Genomic DNA, 15,195 nt, shown 5'->3' with positions numbered 1-15,195 from the left:
ACTTTCCGCGGTACCCTGTGGGTTACATTAACCGCGTAAAGTGAGGGTTGACTGTATATATATATATATATATATATATATATATATATATATATATATATATATATTGTCATGGGTTGCGTTGGGCCTCCCGCACAACCCATCCCAAATGTTTGTTTACGGTAGAGATAAGGTAACCGGCCAGCCATGACTGGGACATGTAGGGGGGGGCAGGCCAGTGAGACAGTGGTGTACTGTTCATCACTTCACGCCTCAAAAAAAACCAATTTAGCCAGTGGGCTTTAGACCTTGGGCTAGAGAAGACCTCCTGCTCCGCGGACTTAAGATTAGGGGCCATACAGTCCTACCAGTGCTACGGGTCTGTGTGTGCAAATCCCCGAGATTTTTTTGTTAAGTCCAGCGACAAGTTAACACATCCTGTAAAGGAAGTGATCAATGGTGAGGGCCTGTTTGCTACAAGAGCACTCCAGGCCGGCCTAATAGATCTAAACGATTAATTCACCAGGTTGACAAACTCTCCCTTATAACTTACGGTACTGTGGCGTGAATGTGAGTGACTGACCTATCCATGCAAATTATAAGTCCAGTGTATGGAATTGTGCCAAATAAACGTAAGTGCAATCATCTGCCCGTATCTGTGATCCCTCTATTATCATTATTACCAAGGGTAATGACTCATTGGTTATGACAAAGTATAACCAATAACTTAGATGGATGTTGGAAGTTAGTGGAATTCACTAAATCATCATTTATCAAGTACATAACGCATTGAGTGCCGGAAGCAGAGCAAAATTCTACGTAGTGATACACCATAATCTCTTGGGTGAGTAACCAGTGTGAAGGTATCCGAGTTCTACGGTAAGAAAGTCACTTTCTTGCACTTAAAACGTAACAATTGGCGCCCGAACAGGGACAAAGACCGTGGATGATTGCACAATTGTATCGCCACACCTACACCATGTCAGCTCGTGCAGCGGCTTTTGAGGAAGCACGTGCCCTCGGGCTGGAGGGGGCTGAGGCGGTTGCATACATGGAGAAGGCTGAGGAGAGAGAAGACAAGGACACGGAGAGAGAAGACAAGCGACGCGAGCACGAAGAACTCTTAGCCCAGCTAGACTTTCAGAAGGAAGAAAAGAAGCTGGAACGTGAAGAGAGACAAAGGGAACGGGCGTTCCAACTGGCCTTAGCGGAAAGGAACCAAAATTCTCCCACTCAAAACGTCACTTATAGGAAATTTCCCCAGATGCCCACCTTTAAGGAGGGCGAATCCATGGAAATGTACATTTCCCGGTTTGAGCATCTCGCAGAAGCCTACGAGCTTGATGACAGCATTAAGGAATTTGAGTTCCAGAGCCTATTTGATGGGAAAGCTTTAGGGATTCTTCGACGACTAGAGCGTCCTGAAAATAAATTCCCTGACATGAAGTCTGCACTGCTGCGGGCATATGGGCTGACTACTGAGCAGGCCAGGCATCAGTTCAACAGGGCAATGTTGGAAGAAAATGAAACGGTTGCACAGTTCCGGGATCGTTTAAGGGACTATGTGGCTCAGTGGATGAGTAAGGATGAAACCCCTAAGTCCATGGAAGGGGTTATAGACTTAATGGTGCGCACGCAGTTAGAAAGGTCTTGTCCCCCTGAACTTGTGGCTCAAATCAGGGCCAATGAAGTTAAGACGTCGAAGGAAATGGCAAGCAAATCAGACGCTCATTTCAGCGCTTTCGGGTACCACACTCGGAGGCGGTGGTCGAACAGGGAGTCGGCAGGTAACCAACAAAGTCAACAACCTCTACAGAAACAGCCACCGAACCCACCCAGGCAACAAGGAAATAACCAGCAACCACAACCGCAAAGACAGCAACAGAAACAGCAGCAGAAGCAGTACCAAGGCCCCCCGAAGTATCAGGACAGTTGGAGCCCGGGCAACAATCCACGATGGAACCGGCGGCAGGAAGCCGCCGTGGCTCAATTCGTAGGCCAAGGTGCCAGCAATGATAATCCACAAAGAGACCAGCAGCAGGAAGCCTCCGGTGTTCAAACTGTGGGCGGGGAGTGGCCGGACCTTCCAGCAGGGCCGATCGTCGTGCAACCTGAAGCAGGGGCTCATACCGAATCAAGTCTACCCCAACACCCCTACTGACTAACTGCCGCCTCCAACCTCTCCTCGAGGGGTCACCCCACCTTTCTTGTTAAACCTGGATACGTTGGAGGGGTTCCAGCGACTGTCATGCGAGATAGTGGGGCATCGGGCTGTATTGTCAGGAAGGAATTGGTGGGGCAACATCAATACACCGGAGCACAAGTAAGTGTTAAATTAGCCAATAGTTACATTCAAACGGTTCCAGTGGCCAAGATTGAGGTGGACACCCCCTTCTTCTCAGGTTGGGTCACTGCAGCAGTTATGAGGGAACCTATATACGATCTCATCATTGGGAATATCAAGGGAGCAAGAAACAGTTGTGCAGTGGATGCTGTAACCCAAACTGATGCTGCCGCCTTGACCCAAGTTAATGCTGCTGCAGTCACTCGGGGTATGGCCCAAACAAAACCTTGAGTCACCCCATTGGCTATTGCCACATCGTCTGATCTCATCAATAGTCAGGATGTCGTCCAAGAGCAAGAGGATGACAGCACGCTCACTTCGGTACACAAGAGTTTGATAGTTGGGACCATCAAGGAGACATTTGGGAATCGAACGAGGTTCGTAAAGAAGAGGAACCGTCTCTACCGAGAGACCGTGACGTCTCTGGGTGAAACACGACTACAGTTCGTGGTTCCTTCCAAGTACCGCCTGGCTGTGTTCAAGCTAGGTCATTGCACTGCTCTTGGCGGTCATATGGGTAAAAAGAAGACCTTTGACCGCATCAGTGCCGCGTTCTTCTGGCCAAGGATGGCCAGGGGATCACCAGGCTAGTCCGCTCTTGTGATGTGTGCCAGAAAACCAGTGATCGAGGGCGAGTTCCGCCTGCACCACTACGGCCCCTCCCACTGATCTCTGAACCCTTTGAGAGGGTGGCGGTGGACATTGTAGGGCCGATAAACCCAAGGGTGAGCGATGGGGCAAAGTATATTCTCACCTTGGTGGACTTTAGCACGAGGTGGCCCGAGGCTGTGCCCTTTAGGAACATTGAGGCCACGACTGTTGCAGAAGCCATGTTGGAAATCTTCTGTCGGGTTGGTATTCCCAAACAAGTCCTCAGTGACAGGGGAACCCAGTTTACTTCTGCCATGATGGAGGAGTTGATGCGGTTGTTATCGGTAAAGGGGCTAAAGACAACACCCTATCATCCGATGTGCAACGGACTCTGTGAGAGGTTTAATGGGACGCTGAAGAAAATGCTCAGGAGGATGGCAGCCGAACAACCTAAGGAGTGGCCACGCTACATTGCCCCACTTCTGTTCGCGTACCGGGAGGCGCCACAGAGCTCGCTCAAGGTGTCTCCCTTCGAGCTTATGTACGGCAGGTCCGTCCGGGGACCACTACAGGTTCTTCGGGAACTGTGGGATGATGAGGAATCAGATCCGGAAGTCAAGACCACTTATACATATGTCATTAACTTAGCTGATCATCTCCAAGAAACCTGTCAACTGGCAAAGCAAGAGCTGATAAAGGCTCGAGAGGTCCAGAAGACTTACTATGACAAGAAGGCCAAGCTTCGTTGTTTCAAGCCAGGTGATCAGTGCCTGGTTCTGTTGCCTACGATGCACAATAAGTTACTGGCTCAGTGGAAAGGTCCATTCGACATTGCAGAGCGTGTCTCGGATCTGACTTACATCGTCCAGGTGGGATCTCCACGAAAGAAGTTCCACATCAACATGCTGAAGAAGTACTTCCAGTCACCGATCGGGGGTACAGTCTCCACTGAGGAAGACAGGGACGAGCCTTCCCAGTGTGATTCAGGGGTAACTTGTGCTGCCACAGTGATCTGTGACAGTGATGAGGAGGATGGGCCTGTCACTGCACGCTCCCGCCAGAGTGAGACTTTCACGGACGTTGAGGTGAACGGAAATCTATCAGCAGAGGAACGAGATGCCATCGGCTCTCTGTTGCATCGCTACAAGGACATCTTCTCTGATGAGCCAGGAGTTGCCCGGGTCGACTGTCACACTATTGAACTGACCAGCCCTACACCTGTTCGGGTAAAGCCCTATCCTATACCTATGCGACTACTGGACACTGTCAAACAAGAAATTGAGGAAATGGAAGCAGTAGGAATCATCGAGAAATCATCGTCTCCATACTGTAGTCCTATGGTAGTCGTCCGAAAAAAGGATGGGGGTGTCAGGATCTGTGGGGATTATAGGAGAGTAAATGCCATTACCCAGGTGGATGCTGAACCTATGTGTGATCAGAAAACTATTTTTTCAAGAATAGCTGGTTCCAAGTTATTTACCAAACTTGATCTGACCAAGGGGTTCTTCCAAATCCCATTGGACCCGAAGAGTCGGCAGATCACAGCCTTTGGTACACCAGGGGGCCTCTATCAGTACAGAGTCCTTCCCTTTGGTCTCACAAACTCCCCTGCCATCTTCAACCGTGTCATGAGGCAAGTCCTAAACGGCATCAAGGGAGTTGAGGCATTTGTGGACGATGTGTTAATCCATTCAGCAACATTTGAGGAACACCTGGAACTCTTAGAGGAGGTGTTCCGGAGGTTCCAACAAAAAAACATGACCGTGAAACCAAGCAAGTGCGAGATCGGTCAGGCTGCAGTACAGTTCCTCGGGCACACTGTCGGCGGAGGACGCTGCACCTGTCAGAATGAGAAGATCAAAAAGGTCCAAGATGCACCACGGCCCACTACAAAAAAACAAGTGAGGTCATTTCTGGGCCTCGTAGGGTACTACCGGAACTTCATCCCAAACTTTGCCGTGGTGGCTCTCCCTTTATCCGACCTGCTCAAGAAACATGCATCTAACAAGGTGCAATGGGGACCTGAACAAGAGGATTCTTTCAGTGCCCTCAAGAACCTGCTATGCAAGCAACCCATCCTTCAACTAGTGAAGAAGGAAGAGCCTTTCATCCTCCGGACCGATGCTTCACAGGATGGGGTTGGCGCAGTGCTACTACAAGAGGCAGACGGCGAAGTTTTTCCAGTTGCGTATCACAGTCGCAAATTGAAACCTGCAGAGAGGAATTACAGCACGGTCGAGAAGGAACTTCTGGCAGTGGTGGAAGGCATCAAGAAGTAGTACTACTACTATCTCTACGGAGGTGAGTTTGTGTTGGAGACAGACCACATGCCGCTCACCAGTCTCCGACCATCTAAGAATGCAAATGCTCGTCTGATGCGGTGGGCACTGTATCTCCAGCAGTTCAACTTCGTCCTCCGGTACATCAAGGGCAGCCTGAATGTGGGGGCTGACCTCCTATCTCGACTTGTGGGGGAACCTGAGCAACTGATTGAGAGGTCACCTTCCCAAATGAGTGTGGAGTTGGTCTAGACTCCAGTCGACTCGAGCCTCCAAGCGTCTGGCGGCTCGTCATATGTTATGTATAATTTTCTCACACCTTTCTACACTTGAGAACATAACACAACACCTGTGCCACCTAAACAATGTCTACATACCCTACACCACACAACACGTTGCTCTAATGTAAATGTAGCGTGCTTACGCTTAGCATGAACTATTGCTCGGGAATTGTCACCCTCGCCGCGGAGTTTTCCTCCAGCCAAAAAAAAAATAAAGTAAATGTTGAGGTTTTCCCTCAGTGGCGATTGGCGACTACATTCCGTTGCAGTGTTAGTGTTACACACACACCACAGTGTGAATGTCGAATTGTGTGTCTGGGCTAGGCATTCTCTTGATTGTATACAGGTGGTGAAAATTTATTCTCCAAGAGAAAAATTTTTCTTAGTAGGGGCGATTGTCATGGGTTGCGTTGGGCCTCCCGCACAACCCATCCCAAATGTTTGTTTACGGTAGAGATAAGGTAACCGGCCAGCCATGACTGGGACATGTAGGGGGGGGCAGGCCAGTGAGACAGTGGTGTACTGTTCATCACTTCACGCCTCAAAAAAGCAAATTTAGCCAGTGGGCTTTAGACCTTGGGTTAGGGAAGAACCTCCTGCTCCGCGGACTTAAGATTAGGGGCCAGACAGTCCTACCAGTGCTACGGGTCTGTGTGTGCAAATCCCCGAGATTTTTTTGTTAAGTCCAGCGACAAGTTAACACATCCTGTAAAGGAAGTGATCAATGGTGAGGGCCTGTTTGCTACAAGAGCACTCCAGGCCGGCCTAATAGATCTAAACGATTAATTCACCAGGCTGACAAACTCTCCCTTAAAACTTACGGTACTGTGGCGTGAATGTGAGTGACTGAACTATCCATGCAAATTATAAGTCCAGTGTATGGAATTGTGCCAAATAAACGTAAGTGCAATCATCTGCCCGTATCTGTGATCCCTCTATTATCATTATTACCAAGGGTAATGACTCATTGGTTATGACAAAGTATAACCAATAACTTAGATGGATGTTGGAAGTTAGTGGAATTCACTAAATCATCATTTATCAAGTACATAACGCATTGAGTGCCGGAAGCAGAGCAAAATTCTACGTAATGATACACCATAAACTCTTGGGTGAGTAACCAGTGTGAAGGTATCCGAGTTCTACGGTAAGAAAGCCACTTTCCTGCACTTAAAACGTAACAGGGACGATGACGAACTAGACGTTTTTGCTCACGCCAAGTTCTCCACCATTATCATGCTCCACCACCATTTCAGATTAAGGTTAATCTTCACTGTAGATAATAGATATTATGTATATGTAATTATTGGGCTCTCAATTCTAAGTGAAAATTTGGGTTTATTACGACATTTTAAGTGGATATTGTAGGGGATACTTTTATTTTGTGTGGATTGCAAAAATAGCCTTGTGCTTCCCATCCAAAAAGTTTTGGCCGAGTTTTGGCCGATTTGGCCGTGAGATGGCGTGAAGTTGGCCATGAAGCTTGTCGTACATCTGGCAACCCTGGTTCTAAGTGATGATATTCAAAGAGGTGTGTTACTTGTGCCAAAAGGGCTGTATATCAAGCAACGGTTTCACTGGTGTAGGTAGTAGGCAGCTAATGTACCAAACAAGGAGGTACTACCGTCTGGGAAGATATTGGAGGCATAACACTGGGCTACATTTGAAAAAAAAATTCATGAGGTGCGGGGTTTCTTAGCTGATTCTTTATGTATTTTGCGTGATGATTCCAAAAATGCCATTCATTTTGCCCAATCAGGTCAGATTTTTATGCTATGGGAATTAGGAAAAAATCTAAATTCTTAAATATGATGTCAAAATTTTTATGCAAAATATATCATAAGAAATGTAACCACAACACATAGGACCAAAATATGTCAACTACATAGATGCCTTTACAGTTAGACATGCATAAATGGATGTCGCAGAGAATTTCTTTGGTGGTTGGTGTCTGGGGCGTCCCGTTTCAGACACCAACAGTAGTCGGCGAGCATGTTGATATCCCAGCGACCCTGGTACCGCTCCTCCATTACACGGATATCTTGATGGAAGCGTTCTCCTTGTTTCTCACTCACATCACCACAGTTCTCTGGAAAGTAGTCCAAGTGGGAGCTAAGGAAGTGCATCTTGATGGACATGCATGCACCAAGAACTTTGTAGCTCAGAAGTAGGTCCTCAACAACTCGTTCATACTCTGGACTTCTGTAGTTGCCAAGAAAATTGGAGACAATAGACTTAAAGGCATGCCAGGCTTTCTTCTCGTTTACATCCATGCTGCAATCAAACTTGGGATCTTTGAAAAGCTCTCTGATCTGAGGGCCATCAAAAATTCCTGCATTCAGCTTTGCCTCACTGACTTTTGGAAATTTTTCTTTCAGAAAATTGAAAGCCTGGCTTTTTTTGTCCAGTGCCTTTACAAAGTTTTTGAACAGACCGAGCTTGATGTGCAGTGGCGGAAGAATGTTCCGCGGATTCACCAGAGCATGGGCAACAACATTGCGAGAACCTGGAGTAAGTCCACTTCTTGCAGGCCAGTCACGTTGCATGTAGTGCTGCTTGTCTGCTCGACTATCCCACAGACAGAGGAAACATGCCATGTACCACCAGATGAAAAAGAAATTTAATTTTGAAAAAATATATGTAAAAAAACACGGACATATACTCCTTTCCTTTGCGTCACGGCGGACATTTAAATGGCCGGCGAGCACGTGGGTGTATTTAAATGCATCGTAAGGGCATTAAAACTGACCGAAATCTTTTCTGTGAGGCTTGCCAATGTCTCGGATGATTTTTTTAATGAACGAATATGAGGACCCCATTTTGAGCGAAAAATGCCAATATTTTACCGGAATCTCCGCTTAAAATGCTATAGCACAAAATTCTGACCTGATTGAGCAAAATGGATAACATTTTTGAGATCAGCATGCAAAATACACCCAGAAAAGCTTAATAATACACAAACCTCAAAAACTATGCAGGGCAGTGATAATGTATTGTCTAATGGTAGACCCTGCTGCTATGTAACCAAGTCCCAGGTTGATGATCTGACTTTCTCCAGGGTCTCAATTGTTTCTCTTACTTTGACAACACAACATACATACAGGTACAGTATAATGTTTCTCACTCTTGATATTTTTTCATTTTTGTATTTCTTTATTATTATTATTATTATTATTATTATTATTATTATTATTATTATTATTATTATTATTATTATTATTATTATTATTACATTTTCGCCGCCTAGGCCCCAATGTGGGTCAGTGACCTGTGCCCAGGTGGGCTAAAACCCGTAATTTTTTTTTTTTATAGAATTTCATTTCCAAAATCAGGGTGCGTCTTCCACGATGCAGCGTCTTTCAAGCCGAAAAATATGTAGTCCAGAATGCGACGTCTAGCTTTACACCTAGGTATGTTAATGCCCAGCAATAACTCGCCAGGCCAACATACAGGCAATTAAAACATCTAATAATTACTTAAAGTAATTATTAGATGTTTTAATTGACTCTATGTTGGCCTGGCGAGTTATTGCTAGGCATTAACAAACCTAAATATATATAAAGCTAGACGTAGCCTTCAAGGATTGACAATTGCACCTTATAAATCAGCATTGGTTGACCCTCTGGCAAGGGGTTTTAATATTACTTTGAACCCAAGAATTTATCAAATGCTCAGATCGTCCTTTTTCATTCAGAGACCCCCTCGACCTAAGAGAATTCCACCTTGGTCCCTAGATAAAGTTACTAAATTTCTTATGTGGCCTAATTACAATATAAATCTGAACAGGGACAGATTGCTCCAGAAGGCAGCCTTCCTTCTAGCAATAGCAACAAGTATTTGAATCAGTGAGCTGATTTCAATTTCCAATAATCCATCATTATTGGTATTTTCTGAGGAAGAAGTCCCCCTGTTTCCTACGGAGATCCTAAGAAAAATGAAAGGGAGGCTTTTCAAGCTCGACCTATCAGGATAAAACAGCTAATGGAGGAGACAAGGGTTCCTCATATATTGTGCCCAGTTAGGAACCTTCAAGAATGGTTAACCAGATTCCCTAATCGAGGCCCCTATGTATTCTCATCACAGGATGGTAAGAAAATGTCTCCTAGTCAAATGACAAAATATATATCTCAGTTAGTGAGTAAAGCAGACCCTGGCAAGAAATTTTTGACACACGACACCAGGAAATATGCAGGGTCTGTGGCCTTTCTGAGGCATATGAGCCTCAGTCAGATCAAAGAAGCGGGCTTTTGGAAATCTTCAAAAACCATTCAAAACAGCTATCTTCATCTATCTCTGAAAGATGCTTCACACATGGTGGTATTGGGATTCCCTCCCCCACCTAGTCAATCTCCACAACCAGGACCTTTTTCTTCCTATCAAAGTAAATTGAGTATCCTAATTGGGATATGTAAATTAACATTTTTCCTTCCAGTAAATGTTCCTAATATTGGAAAATATTAAAAAAAGTTTATAACCATAATCTGGATCTAAGCTAGCGGAGCCTTATACGCAACGTCACTTCCCTCTCCACCTCCTGCTCGGGAATTCAAGCTAGGCGTCGCATTCTGGATTGAACGAAAAGCCGTTTTTTTTTTAAAACTAGTTTTTGTGATATAGTCCAGAATGCAACGTCCTCATCCCACCCATCTCCACCCCTCGAGAGTTGACATTTGTTTACTGCTCGCTCTAGGGCAAGAGATGATGGTAGCAATGCGTGTGATGGAGGGCGCGGGAGAGGGTTTTGAGAATTGCAATTAAATGCCAGGGAGCGACGTGTCCTCATAATATTACTTATTAAGTAATTATTAGATGTTTTAATTGCCTGAATGTTGGCCTGGCGAGTTATTGCTAGGCATTAACATATCTAGGTATAAAGCTAGTCGTCGCATTCTGGATTGACCAAAAACAATATTTTGTTTATTCTAGGAGGTGGGCTGAGGTGCATGTGGGTAGACTCTCAGTCTTTTTAGTATTTTGTGTTTCTCTCAAGTACCAAACTAAATTAATCCATTGAAACAACACTTCGATTTAGTGCGAATTCGGTTTAAAGCGACCTCTCTTGGAACGTATCTCGTGTTATATTGAAGTTCTATTGTATTGTATTAAAATTTTCTTATTTCAGTATAGTCGTCCCTCGATTAACGAACACAATTGGTTCCACAGAATCGTTTGCTAACAGAAAATTTCGCTAACTGAATCTATTATTTCAATGGCAGTGGTGGGCACAGCTAAACGAAAAGTTAGCTTCGCTAACCTCTAATCTGCTAACTAAAAAGTTAACATCGCTAACGCTAAACCGCTAAAAAGCTAAAACAATTAGCGGAAGCTAACGCTAACCGCTAACTTTTATTATATGAATTTAGCTTCGGTTTGTTTGTTTTTTCGCTCTAAAACCCTTAAAAACAGACCTAGAGAGCTAAAATTTTCATATGTTGTCTTGTAGCGTAGACATAGAGCTTTCCAAAAAGGTATAGCATGCCAAGATCAGATGATGATCAAGGTGTACACAAATAATTAAATGAACAAATGAAATTAAACATTAGTTTACATTCAAGTTTCAACATACACTTTATAATATTTATTTACTGTACGAAAAAAGAAAGTATTAAACGAATCCAAAAACTATAGTACTGTATAGCATAGGTCGCAAATAGCATCATGCCAAGATCAGATTATGATCAACTTATCAAGATGTACACTGTACACAATTTCACAAATAATTAATTTGAATTCTCATACAACCTATCGACCTTATTCTTTATTCATGTAAATTTGCAATACCAACCACATACACATTATACCAGTGTATTTTTATATAACTTATTGTTGGTCTTAGTCATGTAAATAAACAGAAAACTCTAAACTTTAATGAAAAGTAAGTTTATAGAAAATTTTGTTTGGCACACACCTTGGATGACATCCTGGTTATGAACTTATGCGGTACTTAGCATAACCAAATATATTGACACAAAAAAATCCTAATTAAATTAACAAATAAATGAGAAATGAAATTATACATTAGTTACAATTACATTCTACGATTCTTTCAACATACACTGAGTCTTTATTTACTGTAAAAAAAAGTATTAAACTTTAATACAGTATTACCCCGCTTTACGCGGTTTCACTTTACGCGATTTCTCATATACGCGGTGCCTCGCCAACTTTCACTTTCCGCGGTTCATCTACTCATATACGCGTGAAGTACAGTGACGCCTCGGTTAACGAAATTTCGGTTAACGAACTGCCTTCCATAAGGATCTTCAATTCGGTTAACGAACAAAAATTTGGTTAACGAATTTCTTACGAACTGATCTCAACATGTTTTCGCTTGCACTGACCGAGCAACCAGCTTTAGTATCAGTCCGCCAATACATTAATCGGTTGTAGGGCTTAAATTCCTTACTATTTTAGTAAATATCAAGAAGTTTATACTATTCAATAATTTTAAAAGTTTAATATTAATTTTTTTTGCCATTTTAACAATTATTGAACATAATTGAAGGTAAAGTGACTAGTTTAATGCGCGGCATCCAGCCTCTTAACACAGCAAACAGGCGTTAGTCTCTCTCTGTTTTCACTGGAGGTAACATCTTGCTTGAGACTCTCTTCAACTAAACACTTTTTTTCTGTGTTTCCAAGCAAATTATTGGTCATTTTGAAATATATTTTACATATTGACAATATATAATGCAGTGCAGTGTTGATTTAAAGAAAATAATCTTGAATTACACCAAGAGAGCTAAAATTTTATGGGTGAAATGGCGCCATGGGGTGACTTCTCTTCCACCCCAATGCCTTCTCTTCTTTCTTCTCCTCCACCCCCATTCTAATCCCATCATCATCATCATCCAGAAGCCTTCTACATACACACCTCAAAGTAAGTGAACTTTTCTACCATTTTTGTTGAATTTAGGAAATTTTCGGTGAGCTGGAACCAATTACCCAAAAACCCATTGAAACAATGGTTTCCGTTAACGAACTTTTCGGTTAACGAACGACCTTCTGGAACGGATTGAGTTCGTTAACCGAGGGGTCACTGTATATTTTTTTATTTTTTTATTTAGCTCATAAAATTCATACACATTACCCGGCCAGAATATAATTTACATTGCTGGAATTCTTACAATTTGATGATCATTTTGAATATAAACATGATAGATTTTGCATTAGACATACAAATTTTAGATCAAATGTTTACTCTGAGTAAATATGTTATCTTTTGTGCAAAATATATGACATTTATATTCAAAATATTCCTGGTCTTACAAGGAATCCAGCAATGTCAATTATATTATCCTAACTTTAGTCTGAGGTATTATTTATTACTAAAAAGGTAAATATTCTGGTTTTCCCACACATTTATCTGGTAGGGAGGGTTGGTGGGGGGTGGGGGGGAGGGTAGGGACCGACCGACCATCTGGCACGGTGTGAAGAAAATTTTTTTATTTATTAACTGAAGATATTTGTTTTAGCTCATAAAATTCATACAAATTACCCGGCCAGAATATAATTTACATTGCCGGAATTCTTACAATTTGATGATCATTTTGAATATAAACATCATAGATTTTGCATTAGACATACAAATTTTAGATCAAATGTTTACTCTGAGTAAATATGTTATCTTTTCTGCAAAATATATGACATTCATATTCAAAATGTTCCTGGTCTTACAAGGAATCCAGCAATGCCAATTATATCATCCTAACTTTAGTCTGAGGTATTATTTGTTACTAAAAGTTAAAATTAGTTTTTTCACCCAACATTTCTCTGGTAGGGAGGGAAGGTGGGGGGGAGGGTTGGAACCGACCGACCATCTGGCGCGGTTGAAAGAGGAGGGGAGGCAAGTTGGGGTACTTTGATTGACAGATAGTGTCGTGAAGAATATTTATTTTTTTTTATTAACTGAAGATATTTGTTTTAGCTCATAAAATTCATACAAATTACTGGACCAGAATATAATTTACATTGCTGGAATTCTTACAATATGATGATCATTTTGAATATAAACATCATGGCTTTTGCATTAGACATACAAATTTTAGATCTAATGTAATAATTTGGTTTACACAAAGCAAGTATTTTATCTTTTGTGCAAAATATATGAAGTTTACATTCAAAATATTCCCTGACCTACAAGGAATCCAGAAATGTCAATTATATTATCCTAACTTTAGTCCGAGGTATTATTTAAGTTTATGCACTGAACACAAGCTTCATTTTTGTACCAGAGTCTGTACTGAAGGTAAGTGAAAATTTATTCATAAGCACAGTTTATATTATGTAAAAATATTATAATATAAATAAAACTCAAGAAAAAATTATTACAAATATACAATTTAATTATTTTCCTTTATAATTTATTTTTTTGACACTCAATGTTCATTAGCCGTGGCGTCAATTGGCGATATTCGGTGGTGACATTCTATCGCTTTAGGTCGGGTTGGGTGGCTTTTATTATATAAGGCAAAATAATTTTTCTTGGGCTGGGTTGAACCCTTAAACTTCCTTAAAACCTGATGTATAATATGCCCCAAGGAGAAAACTCAGAGAAACGTACCTCTTCACGCTTCACTTCTGGGGCGACCAATAGATTCTGGCCTATTCCGCCCAGGCAAAGCAACCTACATCGCCGAGTTCGCGGCTATTCGAAGTCTATTATATGTAGTTCGACCCCACCATCTGGCTGTTTGGTAGCCAGTGATATTGTCACATTTCAAAATCATATAAAACAGTTGCCTGAGTGTATTTCCTAAAAATCCTCCTAAAGCAATTTTTTGCCAGGGAGTGCGAACGTAATTTTTCTTTTGGACAATTTATAAAGTATTTATATTCTTTTCATTAAATGAATAAGTGTGTTGTTAGGATTGGTGGAAGCATATTAATGCAAAATAAGGCACCTCAGCTCCGTTCAGTGAGAGGATCTATATTTCCTTCATAAAAAGCATTCAAATTATTGTGTTTTGAGATTTTCATAAACACCACTACCTTCATACTAGATCAACACTTGACGTTCGCCCCCTCGCCAATTGTGAGCATTTGATGGACATTGTGTCCAAGTGCTAATCACTCTTATGTGTTTCCACACCATCTGCTGAGTTTGGGTATTATTATTTTGTCGCTCCTTGATGCCCTACCAGACCGGCTGTTTGTACTGCATCATCTTTAGCCCTGGGCTGTTGTCCTTGACACTTAACCGGAGCAGCTGTTTGGCGGGTCTTGTTGAAACGCTTCATGCTGAGAGATTAAAGACATTTTTGTTGCCTCATCTTCAGCCTGCTGCGGGCTTCTTGGCCTTTCGACCTGAGCGAAAAACTGTAATTGAGTCTCAATGAGGCATTCTCGCTCATCAAAATGATTTTCACAGCATCCTCATCTTCAGCCGGTGCCGAGTTCTTTTTACTCTCGTCGGAGTGGCTTTCTCGGGGCCGCGGTTTGACACCCTGGTCTTCAGCCGGGGTTTGTTGTTCTTGACACTCAACGAATGACAGTTTAGGCGAGATCTTGTTGAAGCAGCTTCGTATACACAAGTTAAAGACATTTTTTATTGCCTCATCTTCAGCCTGCTGCCGGGCTATGGCCCGGCACCGACCTGGCTGACTATGTGGTGCGTCTCAATGAGGCAGTTCTCGGCTCATCAAAAATGATTTTTCACAGCATCCTCATCTTCAGCCCGGTGCGAGTTCTTTTACTCTCGTCGGAGTGACTTTCTCGGGGC

At 42.6% G+C, this 15,195-nt stretch overlaps 1 protein-coding gene across 1 annotated transcript in view; it reads right to left on the bottom strand.

Annotated features, from left to right (window-relative positions):
- Nucleotides 1–15,195, bottom strand: part of LOC121880307 (fatty-acid amide hydrolase 2-like) — a gene marked incomplete at its 5' end in the record, with an annotated part of 288,336 nt that overhangs the window by 165,468 nt on the left and 107,673 nt on the right.

The sequence above is a fragment of the Homarus americanus genome, unplaced genomic scaffold, assembly GCF_018991925.1.
Source record: "Homarus americanus isolate GMGI-L3 unplaced genomic scaffold, GMGI_Hamer_2.0 scaffold20930, whole genome shotgun sequence".
Classification (NCBI taxonomy): domain Eukaryota; kingdom Metazoa; phylum Arthropoda; class Malacostraca; order Decapoda; family Nephropidae; genus Homarus; species Homarus americanus.
The sequence above is the reverse complement of the archived record's forward strand: the minus strand, read 5'-3'. Positions and strand labels throughout refer to the sequence as shown.